This window comes from Rhinatrema bivittatum, chromosome 7 (genome assembly GCF_901001135.1).
Source record: "Rhinatrema bivittatum chromosome 7, aRhiBiv1.1, whole genome shotgun sequence".
Classification (NCBI taxonomy): domain Eukaryota; kingdom Metazoa; phylum Chordata; class Amphibia; order Gymnophiona; family Rhinatrematidae; genus Rhinatrema; species Rhinatrema bivittatum.
Window position 1 is genome coordinate 90,258,615 of NC_042621.1, and position 16,340 is coordinate 90,274,954.

General features: G+C 42.2%; 1 protein-coding gene across 2 annotated transcripts in view; it reads left to right on the plus strand.

Annotated features, from left to right (window-relative positions):
• Positions 1-16,340, plus strand: part of LOC115095247 — a 392,965-nt gene that overhangs the window by 30,569 nt on the left and 346,056 nt on the right. The gene's annotated exons all lie outside the window — the stretch shown is intronic.

Here is a 16,340-nt window from a genome sequence, read left to right on the forward strand (position 1 = left end):
TACAGTGCCATTATTTCCACCATAATCATCAGTCATTGTAGTGGTTCTAATACACGTCTGCTCAAAAAATAACGTGCCCAAAAATGTGATAAACATAACTTCAGTATCAAAGTTCTCTATAATATCTTATCTTTAAGCAATTCTAGAGTCCCATGCCTCTTATATTGGTCCATCATTGCAGAATGCACTACTGGAAACATTGAGAAACACTGACGATATTTTAAAATTTTGCAAGCAGTTGACAGTATTCTTATTTTGCTGGTAGCGATATTGCTGCAATGGTAACTTTATTTTTATTAGTAATAAACTTTTTATGCTTTTTTTAGTTTAATTTTGTTTTATTGTTATGTTTTAAATATATTTCATATTGTTGTAATTCATTTAGCATGGGGATCCATTATAGGCAGAATAGAAGTTGTATTAAATAAATAAATAAACGGCCTCAACACAATTCGTGTTTCGAAGTCAGTTCTTCTGCTTCAAGGGGACTCAGCAATCATCCGATAATTGCCCATAATGCTACTGTCGCCATTCTTCCATCAGAACATTAGCATTTTGGGGACTGACTTGATTATTTCTAGCACAAACCAACCCACATACACCAAAAAGTGTATTCCAGTATACAAATTTGTAAACAAAATATAAAACAAAAATATACTGGTATAGCTTATATAGCACCCTACTACCGAATTTTTGTTGGACCTTTCAATCTCAAGTCAGAATTTATAAACAGACTCGTTTGTGATAAAGGGTCACTTTACTTTTTATTTTAATAACATTTCTATTTGATGCATCTTATTTATATATTTTTCAATTTTTCATAAAAATTCAAAACACAAAAATGCTGATGAGTATGCAAATGAATGTAGAATGTAGATAAAGAGTCCCGAAAGTCCCGACATAGCCATGTTTCAGACCGCTCGAAGAAAGTATTTGTACAGGATTAGCCGCCTTGAGATGCTGATGGAATGAGCAGCGTAATGATGGATTGATATACATTTCTGGATTGGATATCAGGAGCAGTTCCCCTGAAGCAGGACTTTGTCCAAAACATGGCCATGTCGGGACTTTCGGGACTCTTTTTTGGCAATAAGTATTAAGAAAATATATTAAAACTCTTGGGATTGTGACCGAGTGAATTGCTTTGCCACATTCATTTGCATACTCATCAGCATTTTTGTGTTTTGAATTTTTATGAAAAATTGAAAAATATATAAATAAGATGCATCAAATAGAAATGTTATTAAAATAAAAAGTAAAGTGACCCTTTATCACAAACGAGTCTGTTTATAAATTCTGACTCGAGATTGAAAGATCCAACAAAAATTTGGTAGTAGGGTGCTATATAAGCTATACCAGTATATTTTTGTTTTATATTTTGATTATTTCTAGTACATAAAATATTCAAACAGTAAAAAAAGGACGTCAGAACACAAATTGTAACATTTGATGTCTGTACACACATAGGCTAATCATGTTTTAAATGTTTGGACAGATAATGAATAATATCTTGCTATGCATTGCCCAAAGTTAGGAAGGGTAATTTTCAAAAGGACTTCTGTAGATAAAGAAGTGCTTTACCCAGATAAATGGCTCTTTAGAAAATTTTATGACTGATACACTTGTAAAATCACACATATACAGGTACAAACTTATTTATTATTATTTATTTACCGACATTCGATCTCAATCGAGATTTCACACCAGTTTACATTCAGGTACTGTAGGTATTTCCCTATCCCCAGAGGGCTTACAATCTAAGGGGGTCATTTATCAAAATGCGATAAGGCGTTTTCGCATGCATTAAGGGCTTATCGCATGCGAAAAGCCCCGTTAACACATGCGAACGCACCATATCGTATGGTGCGATGCAAATTCAGAAAATATGAGGAGGAGTTAGGGGTGGAGAGTGGGCTGGGTTAGCCTGTTTGTGAAGAGTATTGGAGGGGGAGGGGGGGAGGGAGGGAGAGAGACAGAGAGAGAGGAGAGAGAGCCTGGCCACAATATCATGGCCCATAGGTAGGTATTTGTATCCCTATGGTAGGCCCACCTAGTAACTCGAGGTGGGGTTTAGGTAAGCGTGTCGGGGGTTAGGGGCCACTTTGACATTCTACGTGACACCTACGAACAGAACAGTGGTCTCTTGTGAAGATTTGCTGGCCTTCGGAGTGAGGAAACTCACTCCAGGATGAGATTTGGGCAATGTTCTCTCAACCTAGCTCAAGCTAGGTTGAGAGAACCTCTCTCTCTCGTGTCTAGGACCATTAACAATGGTCCCCTGGTGGTTGAATGATGGAAATACAACAGGTCTGGCACTTATCGCAGAATCTGAAATGGTATTGCAATTTGCGCTAACTTAGCTCTTCACACAGGTAATTAGCGCAAATTGTGATAAATGCTATATTAGCATAAAATACGCCCCTTTTGCTATCGCATGCGGTACTTACCGCATTTTGATAAATCCACCCCTAAGTTTTGTACCTGAGGCAATGGAGGGTAAAGTGACTTGCCCAAGGTCACAAGGAACGACAGCAGGACTTGAACACTGGTCTCCTGGTTCATAGTCCACTGCTCTAACCACTAGGCTATTCCTCCTCCTCTTAGGCCTGGATTTTCTAAAATCACAAGCCTTTGAGAATCGCACGGTACCTGGGGGGCGAAGTGAGGGGCAGGCCTGCGAAAGCAGGCAGCGATCTCACCACCGCGATGTTATCGCTGCCGGCTTTCGCAAACCAATAGCACCACCGTGAAAGGTGGTGCTATTGGGCATGTTACTGGCGGCGATAAGGGTTCTTACCTTTTTGCTGCCAGCGATGTCTCTGCCGTGTCTGCCCCGGTGCCGCCCCAACTCCTCCCCTTCCGGTGCTGACACAGCCCCGACTCCAACCCGATCTAGGGATCGCACGCGAAAAGTCCCTTTTCGCGTGCGATATCAATAGAAAATGACCCCCCTTAGATTGTAAGTTGGAATTCTGGTTATGCTATGAGCAGTACAGAATGAAAATATGAAACAAGAACTGGTAACTATGCGGTAAACATATATACAAAAGTTGAGAAACCACATGTGAAATAAATGCCAATGATTATAAATCAAGTGAAACCCTCATAAGTGAGCGCAAGGCTAGAAATGCAAATGCGTTTATAAATTGTTCACTTATATTGATGCAACTTTAAATTGCCAAGTGTGACAAAATGCCTACTCAAAACTGTTTAATCACGAGGTTTATCACTTGATAAAATTATAAATTATGTGAAACCATTTGAAAATATTTACTATTACAACCCCATAGTAGATTAAAGACACTTATCATTTGAATAACGCAGAAGCAATAATTCATAGGCTCTGCAATGCCTGACACAGCGCGTGTTTCGTGAACCTACATCAGGGGCTTGACAATATTTGTTTTTCTAAAATTGAAACAAAACATGTTATAATATTGAACAACCAGCCATGAAAAGTACGTTATTAATTGAAAATACATATGTGTCTTAACTAAAGGCTTTTTCAGCTACTACGGTGTGGCTGCGGCATTTCAGGACTGATCTGCCATTTTAAAACCTTACGTTTTTAAACATACCCATGACTTCTGAACTAACCAATCAGGAATTAAGTTGTAAGAACCTGTAGAAACTCTGGATCTGTGCTTTAAACTAATGTCATCCACTCAATATAATCGTTCATGCCCGATGGAAATTCTGTGGACAATTCAAAAATCCACCTTTGTTCCCTATAATTTAAAAAGGATCGCTTGTCTCCACCTCTTGCGTTTGTTGGAACCATGTCTAAAACAGTCCATTGAAATTGTGTAAAATCGTGATGTGCTGACAGGCAATGTTTGACAATAGGGGCCTCTATATTTTTCGTATTTAGCTGACTACTGTGTTCCCTCAATCGTGTTCTAATGGGTCGGGAGGTACGACCCACATAAAGTTGGGGACAGTCACATTGAATCACGTACACTACATTGATGGAATTACAATCAGAATGGAACTTTTTCTTTTAAAGTGTACCGGTAATCGGATGTTGCCAACAATCTCCTGCCAAGGTAGTTGAACACATGTCACATTGTCTACAAACATTATGAGCCCACTCACTTGATGAATGGTCAGCAATGGGCAAAGCTGCCCGAACAACATGATTTCTTATGTTCAATCCTCTTTGAAATTAAATCAAAGGTTGTACGGAAAAAGTTGGGTGCAGTTGTAGAACATGCCAATGCTGGTGGATGCTCCGGACAATGGCAGACAGATTGGTGTGTTGCAGCACATAAACATTTTGTGGAGAAAATCTCCTAGTTTGATATTCAAACAAAGAATAGAGTACAGACACACACCACTGGCGCTCCCGCTTTCATCCCTCTTTTTCATCTATTTCAAGCACAATTTTATTGCTCATTTTTGGACATGTCGCTGATAAAAGGTAAAGGGAAACGCTCGATTCCAGTCTTATGGGCCAATAAAGGCTTGAAGCCTAAATCAGATGATGAGGGTCCCACGGCCTGTTCCCCTGAGGCATAGCAGAACGATGACCCACTGCTGGAAGCGGAATCAGCCTCCAATGACGATATTACTGCTTTTCCATCTGGCTTACCAGTTAGCAAGGATCATCTCCAGGAGCTGTTAGAAACCTTCGCAGAGAAAGTATCACACAAGCTCGACTCTCACATAGATATTCTCGTTGAAAAACTTACCAACTTAGTGCAGAGCATCAATGATCACACGAGCGCCTGGAAGCACAAGGTGGTCAATTAACCGAGCTAGAAATGGTAACAACAGTGGCTTCTGCAAAAATTGAAAAGCTAGACAAGAATTATCAGACTCTCCTAAAAAAAGTTGACAACTTACAAGACCACTCTCGGCGGTGTAATATTCGCAAAAAAAATCTGAAGGCAATAATGCAGTGGAGGTTTTTCAAAATGACTTTCGGACCTATTCCATGTGCAGTTCCAAAATGGCTATTTAAAACTAGAGCAGGCATATCGCACCCTTGCTCCTCCACATACGCAGGGCAGCCGCCCTCGGGCGGTGGTGAGCTGGTTACACAATTTCACTGATAAATGATGGATTCTAAATGCTGCTCATGACCTACAAAAATTGGAATACAAAGGTAGCCATATTTTCATCTTCTCAGACTTTTCTCCTGAGCTTCAGCGGAAGCGACAGCAAATCACAGCAATTAAGAAAGGTCCGCAGGGTTTGAATCAGATATACACCTTGATATATCCTGCTAAACTCCATATCTTCATAAACAGCGGTTCAACGATTCTGGAGAAAGTATCCACTGCAGTAAAAATGGATTAAGGAACATCGTGATCACCATCATCATGATATCTGACTGTCACATCCTCTGATTTGATGCTGCATTTGCTTTGGGTTACTTATGTTCCTTTTTTATTAATTTTTCTCTACATTTTTTTCATCAACGTGCTCCAATTTTTGATGGGAGCAGTGGTGTAAACATGGGCTATGATTTTTTGCTGTATCTGTCTGCAGTGGACGTCCCTCCATGGTTTTCATTTTCTTTCCCCCATTAGTGGTGAACTCCAATTTATTCTGGTGTGCCTCATTACCTTTGCTTTTTCTCAGTTTGCCTTCTTACACTCGGTTGATGTTTCAACCTGGCCACATATCATCAATGCCCTCGGTGTATATTTCTCCGCAGCCGGGATGCAAACTGGTTAGCTAGATTTTGGTATGGAGTGGCTGTTTTGTTTTCTGAGCTCTCTTTTTATTCTTTCTGTGCCAGCGGCTTTTAGCAGAACTGAGGTGTTTTTCCTTCTATGGCTCTCTCGATCTTTGCTGGGCATATTTCAAGACTGCTCCTGCGATTGGACAAACAATTTTTCTCTATTTGTCCATGGCATAACCGGTTCAGTCTCTCGCTGTTTCTTACATGTTTTATTTTTTAATTATTTTTCTATCCGTTTCTATTACATGTGGCTTGCACTCTTGTTTCTTGTATTTTTTGTTTTTTTTTAATGTCAAAGGGGCTTACTCTATCTCAGTTACATTCACTATGTTTATTTTCCAAACAATATATATTTGGGGAAAGCTTATTGCTCTCACTCGGCCGGATGGAGTGGTAGTACCTCAGTTTGGGGAGGGTTTTGTTCGGTAGACCCCATGCAGCTTTTCTAATTGTTGCAGGGCTGTGCCATTTACTTGTTTTGGGTCTCATAGTTCTCCTCCTCCCCCCCCCGAGTCCCGAGTCTCTTCCTACTTGGGGGGGTTCAGGAGGTATGGATTTTCTTTGGATTGGGAAACAGGGTTGGGGTTGGGGGTTTTTTGGTTGGGGCTGGTTCATTGTGTTTAGGAACAGGTTAATTATGAATGTTTGATCTGTATAAAGAAAAGGGCATACGTTGTGTTGCGGTCCGCTCCACGACCCTCGCGTCCCGGCCCTTACCTCAAAGTTCTAGCTGGGCCACTCGATCCCTGAACCAGCTCCGTGAGCGTCTCCGCATGGGAGACGCCATTACCCTGGGCTCCTTAGGCGTGTGCGCGCGCTGTCACGGCGCTGATATAGCCCGTTTCCCGCCAGAGCGCGTTCCACCCCCGCTCCTGACATCAGACGCCCAGTCCTACTTAAACTCCCCGTGGACCCCACTATGACGCCTTGCAACCGGGTCTCCTGCGGTGCCCAGTTGCCCTGAGCCTCGGTGTGTGACTCCCTTGCACACCGTTCCTGCCTGCCTGCCTGCCTGCTTGGTCTTCTACATGACTTGCTCGCACTTCTAACCTCTTAGTTCTTGCCTGCTTCAGCACCTGTCCAGGTTCCTGCTGGTCCCGCTCTGCCTGCCTTCACCTTGCTACAGTTCCTGCCTGGTTTCTCTCTGCCTGCCCTCAGCTCGCTGCAGTTCCTGCCTGGTTTCACGCTGCCTGACTTCGGCCCGCCGCAGTTCCTGCCAGGCCTCCTTCATCCGCTTCAGCTCCAGCCTACTCAAGATCCGGACCAGAGATCACCTAAGTCCCAGCGGCCGGGTTCCTACGGGCTCCTCCCGGGGGGACACCGGCTTCCAGGGTGAACCTCCTGAGTCCCAAGCGGCTGGGCTTCCAAGGGCTCCTCCCGGGGGAGTACCAGCTTCCGGGTGAAGCCTACTGTCTACATCAGCCTGGTCTGCCTACCGGCCTGCTGCCCCGAGACAATAGTCCAATTACCCCAGGTCTCCCGCAGGCTGGCCTAAGGGTCCACTGTCTAGCTAGTCCAAAACACGTTGTACTTCTAGATGGTATATACAGTTTTGAATTGCTTGACCTGCCTCCTTTCTCCTGGCCAACTGGTTTTTATTTTGAAGGAGGTCGCCATTTCAGCAGTCATTTTTATCCCCTGTCTTAGATAGTGACTCCTTTCTCATGTCTCTCGCTGAATGTAGGGGGATCTCTTCTCCCATTATACTACAGCAGGCCAAAAGGCAATAGGCACAGATTTTATTTCTGCAGGAAGCCCACCTCATGGATGCTGAACATGCTAAACTATGATGCGGCTGGGTGGGATCAATTTATTATTCTTGGTATAGTTCCCGCAGCCGTGGGGTCTGTATTCTTATAGATAAAAATTTACCCTTGACAGTTACCTGTTTGTTGTGCGACCCGAACAGCAGATATGTCTTTTTAGAATGTATCCTTGGCTCTTTACTTTCACTCTTTCAAACATTTATGGTCCCAAACCTGGACACTCTGATTTTTTCTTGACACTTGTTGACACTCTGGTTAGCTTTGGGTTTACTTTGCTGTGTATCGGGGAGACTGGAATGTGTGTCCTGACCGTTGACTGGACAAATCTTCTTATGGGGTGAGTACCTCTTCCTCATCTCCTCTGAAGGCTTTTATAGATACTTTATAGTTAAAGATATATGGCGGAATTCTCATAATGGGGATAGAGACTACTTTTTCTTTTCTCCTAGACATGGTACCTATAGTCACATTGATTATTTTCTTTGCACAAAGAATTTTTGGGAGATTCCATTATTTGATTGGAGAACATAAGAGCTGATGGGGAAATTCTACAGCCTGATTGGAGATGTGCCAAATCCATAATTTTACTTATAAAGTTTCTTCTAACATCATATTTGTTTGAACAGATTATATTCAATAAGTTGAATATTCAAAATCTCAGCCATCGTATTTTATAACATATGCATGGCGATGTGCGCATGTTATAAAATCAGCACGTCCATGTGCGCGCAGATCTTAAAATCAAACCCAATGTGCATTCTATTCAGCTCTTGCATACATCATTGAGAATATCATAACCTGATTGCCTTCCTGTGTCATCAGGACAGGGTTGAGAGTGCCATGAAACATGCTGCTATTTCAGCACTACATGTTAACTCTTTTAATGTAGTATGTCGGAAGGTGTGCAGGAAACACAATAATCACATCTCCGTAATCATACTATTGTGGCCTTGGCTTGATTTCCTCTGAACCTTTATTTCTCCACATTTGTGAATGGATAATCCTTTTGGAAGTATCTGTCTCCTAGTCAGATGTATGTGTCACATAAGAACATAAGAAAATGCCATACTGGGTCAGACCAAGGGTCCATCAAGCCCAGCATCCTGTTTCCAACAGTGGCCAATCCAGGCCATAAGAACCTGGCAAGAACCCAAAAACTAAGTCTATTCCATGTTACCATTGCTAATGGCAGTGGCTATTCTCTAAGTGAACTTAATAGCAGGTAATGGACTTCTCCTCCAAGAACTTATCCAATCCTTTTTTAAACACATCTATACTAACTGCACTAACCACATCCTCTGGCAACAAATTCCAGAGTTTAATTGTGCGTTGAGTAAAAAAGAACTTTCTCTGATTAGTTTTAAATGTGCCCCATGCTAACTTCATGGAGTGCCCCCTAGTCTTTCTACTATCCGAAAGAGTAAATAACCGATTCACATCTACCCGTTCTAGACCTCTCATGATTTTAAACACCTCTATCATATCCCCCCTCAGTCGTCTCTTCTCCAAGCTGAAAAGTCCTAACCTCTTTAGTCTTTCCTCATAGGGGAGTTGTTCCATTCCCCTTATCATTTTGGTAGCCCTTCTCTGTACCTTCTCTATCGCAATTATATCTTTTTTGAGATGCGGCGACCAGAATTGTACACAGTATTCAAGGTGCGGTCTCACCATGGAGCGATACAGAGGCATTATGACATTTTCCGTTTTATTCATCATTCCTTTTCTAATAATTCCCAACATTCTGTTTGCTTTTTTGACTGCCGCAGCACACTGTACCGACGATTTCAATGTGTTATCCACTATGACACCTAGATCTCTTTCTTGGTTTGTAGCACCTAATATGGAACCCAACATTGTGTAATTATAGCATGGGTTATTTTTCCCTATATGCATTACCTTGCACTTATCCACATTAAATTTCATCTGCCATTTGGATGCCCAATTTTCCAGTCTCACAAGGTCTTCCTGCAATTTATCACAATCTGCTTGTGATTTAACTACTCTGAAAAATTTTGTTCATCTGCAAATTTGATTATCTCACTCGTCGTATTTCTTTCCAGATCATTTATAAATATATTGAAAAGTAAGGGTCCCAATACAGACCCCTGAGGCACTCCACTGTCCACTCCCTTCCACTGAGAAAATTGCCCATTTAATCCTACTCTCTGTTCCTGTCTTTTAGCCAGTTTGCAATCCACAAAAGGACATCGCCACCTATCCCATGACTTTTTACTTTTCCTCGAAGCCTCTCATGAGGAACTTTGTCAAACGCCTTCTGAAAATCCAAGTATACTATATCTACCGGTTCACCTTTATCCACATGTTTATTAACTCCTTCAAAAAAGTGAAGCAGATTTGTGAGGCAAGACTTGCCCTGGGTAAAGCCATGCTGACTTTGTTCCATTAAACCATGTCTTTCTATATGTTCTGTGATTTTGATGTTTAGAACATTTTCCACTATTTTTCCTGGCACTGAAGTCAGGCTAACCGGTCTGTAGTTTCCCGGATCGCCTCTGGAGCCCTTTTTAAATATTGGGGTTACATTTGCTATCCTCCAGTCTTCAGGTACAATGGATGATTTTAATGATGTTACAAATTTGTACTAATTGGTCTGAAATTTCATTTTTTAGTTCCTTCAGAACTCTGGGGTGTATACCATCCAGTCCGGGTGATTTACTACTCTTCAGTTTGTCAATCAGGCCTACCACATCTTCTAGGTTCACCGTGATTTAATTCAGTCCATCTGAATCATTACCCATGAAAACCTTCTCCATTACGGGTACCTCCCCAACATCCTCTTCAGTAAACACCGAAGGAAAGAAATCATTTAATCTTTCCGCGATGGCCTTATCTTCTCTAAGTGCCCCTTTAACCCCTCGATCATCTAACAGTCCAACTGACTCCCTCACAGGCTTTCTGCTTCGGATATATTTAAAAAAGTTTTTACTGTGAGTTTTTGCCTCTACAGCCAACTTCTTTTCAAATTCTCTCTTAGCCTGTCTTATCAATGTCTTACATTTAACTTGCCAATGTTTATGCTTTATCCTATTTTCTTCTTTTGGATCCTTCTTCCAATTTTTGAATGAAGATCTTTTGGCTCCTACATTTCAGGTCAACATTTTCTAGAAATATACTATCTTTTCCTGCATCCTCCCGTCTTTTTGCCCTCTTTAATCAGTATGAATGTGAACAAGTTGCTGAAAAATACACTTCACATCAATGTCCAGGTGCGAGGCAAGCTCTGAGGATTACCTTCAATCAGGCCACTCTTCTTCTCCTTAGTGTTTACTATAGATGGAAGAGGTTGAAGTAGAGCAGCGGTTCTCAACCGGTGTGTCGCAACACACCAGTGTGTCCTGAAGCACACAAAGATGTGTTGCTACACTTCCCGGTCCCCCGCTGATCCAGAGCTCCCCCTGCCCCAGTGAAATAGGAATTCATCCTCCGCCCATGCTTAAAATGCTGATAGCACGGGCAGAATGCAACAGGAGTGCTGGAGTCAGTGACACCAGCATGGTCTCTTCTTCCCGCCCCCTGTGGTCCAGAAGAGGAAATGGAATGCAGTGGCTGCGCTCACGGGAAGAAGAGACCATGCTAGTGCTGGCAGTGTGTCCCAAAGAAGAAAGGTGCGGCCTTAAGAATGAGCAGCATGGCACGGAGCACAAGAGGAGCGACATCAGCCCCCGCGGCTGATGGGAGTCCTTTCTCGAGGCCGTGATGAATGGAAGTGTAGGAGGCTGCTGCTGCTGCTAGTTAGGTGGGGAGAGAGAGAGAGCGAGAGAGAGTGAGCAAGCATGCATGCATGCATGCATATGTGTTTGAGATCCTGTGTGTGTGTGTGTGTGTGAGAGAGAGAGAGAGAGAAGGCATGTATGTAAGTGAGTGACTGAAAGCCTGTATGTGTAAGTGTGTGATTGAAAACCTGTTTATATAAAAGAGAGTATGTGTGTGTGATTGAGATCCTTTGTGTGTGAGAGAGATAGCATGAATGTAAGTGTATGACTGAGAGCCTGTATGTGTAAGTGAGAGAAATCATGTGTATATATGATTAAGAGCATGTGTGTTTGTGTGTGACTGAGAACCTGTGTAGGTGAGAGAGTATGTGACCAAGAGCCTGTATGTAAGTGAGAGAAAGAGAGAGAGCATGTTTGTAAGTGTGTGAATGAGAGTCTATGTGTGTCAGTGAAAGACACAGCATGTATGTATGTGTGTGATTGAAAGCCTGTGTGTATATGTGTGAAAAGACAGCATGTGTGTAAATGTGTGATTAAGAGTGTATATAAGTGAGAGAGAAAAAGCATGTGTAAATGTGCGTGATTGAGAGCCTATGTAAATGAGGGAGAGAGCATGTGTATATGTGTGTGATTGAGAGCCAGTGTGAAAGAGAGAGCTTGTGTGTGATTGAGAGAGAGGAGAAAGTTGAAAGCAAACTATCCTGCTAACTCAAAACAATCTCAGGGCTCCTGGATGTCAAACATTCCCAGGTATGCAGAGCAAAGCATTATTTTATTATTATTATTTTTCATTATTGGGTCTTTGTGTCTGCGATTTGGAAATATTTTATTGGTCTCTAGAAATTTTTGGTATGAGTTTTTAATTATTGGATATTTCATTCATCAGCTGGTTTTACTGCTATTGAGTTTATATTTCTTGATTTGTTTTATGACACTGGTGATGTTTCTCTTTTTCCTTTGTTACACTGCACACAGAATCTCTGGCTTGTTGCGGTTTCCAGTTCAGTTTTCTTTGGCATGTTTCTATTTATGCTTTATGGTCTCTTTATTCTTTGTTAGGTGAGGATCTGAATGTGTGACTGAGGTGAGGTATTCTGCTGGCGTGTAGTTTCTGTGTAGGACTCTATAGCAGCCTGGCTTGGCCCGTTTTCCTAATAGGAGTATTGGAGTTTTACGGAGTTTTACGGCCTGGTGTAATATTTTCAGTTTTGCCTTGTAAGTCTGAGTGCTGGAAATTGGCGCTGTTTTGGTGTGGGATGTTTATGCAATTTCTGTTCAGACATTCTTAACAATAAAAATAATACTGGGCCTTTATTTTTTATTTCCGCCATGAATTGTAATGAGCAGTGTGTCACAGATATGAGCGTAGCCTGTCAGGTGTGTCACGATGGGAAAAAGGTTAAGAACCACTGAAGTAGAATGACTGATTGCTCTCAGCTAGGAGCTTGGGTGTCAGAGTTCTACAAAAGCACATGATCCTGCATGTCCTACTCTTCCAGTATGCCGCTGGTAGGTGTTAGAGAGCATAGATTTGTTATGGTCTTTGAAGAGATGTCCTCATGTGATCCTTCAACTGAATAGCAGGGGTTTACCAATAGGCCAGCCCTTGTGAGCATGGCGCGCCTAGGCAAGGTACAGCTCATTAGTTAGGCAGTTGTTTTAAGACAGGTAAGCATTGCATCTCTTTAGAAACCGAACTATAGTATTTGTTTTCTGTTACATCTTAAGTCCATGGGGCATAGAGAGTATTTAATAGACCTTTAAGAATACTCTTATACATTTTTCACATTCCCTACATGCTTGATGAGCACTGGTAGGAGAAGGGCAGTTAGGGGATGGGAATGCAACGTGACGGGGTGAAGAGAAGAAGGCTGATAGAGAGAATGGGGCTTTCTCTCATCATAAGGCCTACTGCTCTCTGCCCTGGAGACCCAGATCCTCCATCCTCATTTCTCTTCCCTTTCACCTGAATCACTTTCTTGCCTCTTTCACCATCAGCAGTGTGGTCACCATCAGCAGAGGCAGCAGGGCCTGGGATTATAACCCGAGAAGCAGGAAGGCAACACATCCAGAATTGGCTAAAGCAGTGGGGCAGCAGGCACTCACCTATTCTAAAGTTTCAGACTAATGTAAAATCCACCCCTTTATGTGATTGTTCTATGCTCTGCAGTGTATCCTGCACTATCACCCCTTCCTCTTCTGGTCCCATAGCAGGAAGAAAGAGGGAAGAAGATTCGAGGGCCTAGAGAAGAACACCCTTGCTAGTTAGCTTCTTAAGTCTGAAAAGAGGTCCTGGAACAGCACATCTGGCCATTCCCCCATTAAATAAGCTCTGATAGCTAGTACAAAAATGATACTAACATGCAAAATTTGAAAACATAAAAACAGTTTAGTTAAAAACTATAATATTAAAAAAATGGGACGGGATGGTGGCATCTGCGATGGTAAGGTCAGGGGCTGGGTCCTCGCTGTCAGGTTCCTACTCATGCTCCTCCTCTTCCAGTGACAAGATGTCATCTATAAAAAGAACAGCAATTGTGTGCCATGTTGCCATGTTGTGTGCCATGTGTGCCATATTGTGGGCATTCCTCTAGTGGGAGAAGTGTAGGGAAAAGGAAGTGCGTATAGCTATGGTCATATCACATTCTATTTGTGGTGACTCATCCATAGAAATATCCTTTGACATACAGAAAAATCATTTCATCAGGATGTTGTTTGATGGAACCTCACATGTGCAATGGCCTCGGAGTTAGAGTCTATAACAGGGTTTGAAATGATGGGCCTAGATGTCTACATAGCAAGACATCTAGGCCCAAGAGGCTGTATATAGTGCCCATATAATTTCCATGGGAATAAATGTTGGAGTGGTGGGGAATAGCCTGAAGGATTACCAGCTGGACCTAAGAATGCTTTCCAATGAATGCTTCATGACAGAAGTTGCCTGTGACCTACAGAAATTTCTATATGTAAAAATGTGTGAATGAGATTTTTATGGAAGCTCAAGGCAGAGAAAGGCTTGTACAGAGCAGTAGGCCAATAGTGTGGCTGGTGATGGAAACAGAAACTTTATGGACCTTGTGAACATATCTCTGATGGCCAGATAAAGAACTTACTTCCAATCCCTTCCCACCAAGCTTGCAGCCTCTTCTTCCAACATAGTCACTGGGCCTTCCTCTTCAGATCCTCAATCTATAAGGAGAAGTAGGATACAAAAGTTGAGTGTGCACTGTGGCTGTTACTGTGATCTCCAAAATGGTATGTCTGAAATGAGTAGCATGGATCTTTGCACTCCATTAATATACATAGAAGTAGTATGATGCCACCAGCACCAAATGTATACCTCAACAGGCAGCCTTTATGAAGGTCCATGATGCCCCAATTCACTAGTAAGGTTGCTGTGCAGTGCATCTAGTGGGAAAAGCCATTTCCATAGAGGAGACAGCTTTGGGGAGTACCAAGAACCATGTGATAGGCTCTAATCTATGCTTTCTAAAAGGAAGTCATAGATTTTCAGTCCCATTGGTAGCACTATGGAATGGTTTTCATGACCCAGAGAAACTAGCATCTCTTTATTACACCATTTTTATACTTGTGACTATAGATTTTAATCCTTCCTTGTAAATCTTGCCAACTTTTTCTGTTACATTGTATGACATTGGCAACAAATGTACATTCATACTAATAATAGATGTATAACAGTTATAGTATCCATACATACCTATTTAGAGCTAAATATCTGCCATTTTGGACCCATTCATGCCTCCCCATGGTCAGCCATACCTTCCCCCCAGAGTACCCCTACTGCCCCCATGCACACCCATACCTACCCCACCCATCAGAGCCCACTTCTGCCCCTCCATGCATAACCATAGCTACCCCCAACTCCCCCAGAGCTGACCTACTACCCCTTATGCACAGCCATTTCTACCCCCACTACCCAGAATCCCCTGCTGTCTCCATGCCAAACTCTCACCAGGCAGAGCCCCACATGCCCCCTTACCTAACCCCACTACTTACATTATACTTACCCCATGTGGGTAGAAGGTCCCCCTGTTAAAGGCCCGGCACACCACATACCAGGCCAGCTCACTCCTCTAGAGGATTCTCTTTACTCCAGGGATCAGGAACAGCTTTCTCGTACTCCACCACCAGGAACGGAAATGTCCCGGGTGGTGAAGTTGGACTGCCTGGCTGGTGGCTGCATTTTCTTTCTTCATGTTCCTAATGAACTAGAAGTACCGCCCTCGCAGAAGCATGCACATGCTTATGCATGTGCATGAGTCATGTAGAAAGCATGCGCAAGTGTACACACAAGTGCATGCGCAATCGGCTAGATCTACTTGCATGTATTTCATATCGTATGTGTATATTTGTACACATGATACAAAATACGTGCAATTGTGCACACGCGAGCCCATCTACATGCATTCATGGGCATGCATGTCTACCTTTGATATTTATCCTTTTTATTTGCAAGGATGGACAACCCAAGAGTTTAACATAAATTTAGATGTAATATATAAGATAGAATAGGAATAAGTTATTACCTATCCAAACACTATCATAAGAGTACTACCATTTTTTGAAGCCTTTTCTTTTATACAAAAGAAACAGGACCTATATGGACCTTGTGAACATATCTTTGATAACCCCATTCCACCAAGCTCGCAGCCTCTTCTTCCAGCGCAGCTACTTGGCCCAAACAAACATTAATTACAGTTTTTCCCTTTCCTTTCCGTGCATTCATCAGCCCGGATCCCAACAAACAGTGCAAAAACAAAGGAGGAATTGCACAACCTCATTGTAGATATTAATATACGATAAATCATAACAATATTGCAATTGTAATAATTTTCCACTTTTTTGAAAAGAAAGATTTCCTATTCGTTTCTGTTGGTAAAGACTTTACGCACATTCCCTAAATCTTAGAGAAATAAATTTGTACATTTACATTTTCCAACATTGCTGATCTATATTCCTTGTAGAAAAAAGCCAGTATTTGTGCATTTCACAATGACATATCTAGTGCATCTTTATCTCACCAATTAATTAAGATACATCTTGTTCATTACCTGAGGGCTGCGTCACTCAGGGAGTTCACAGAATCAATACCTGACCTTTCAGGGAGTTCACATCATTACCTGAGGCTTG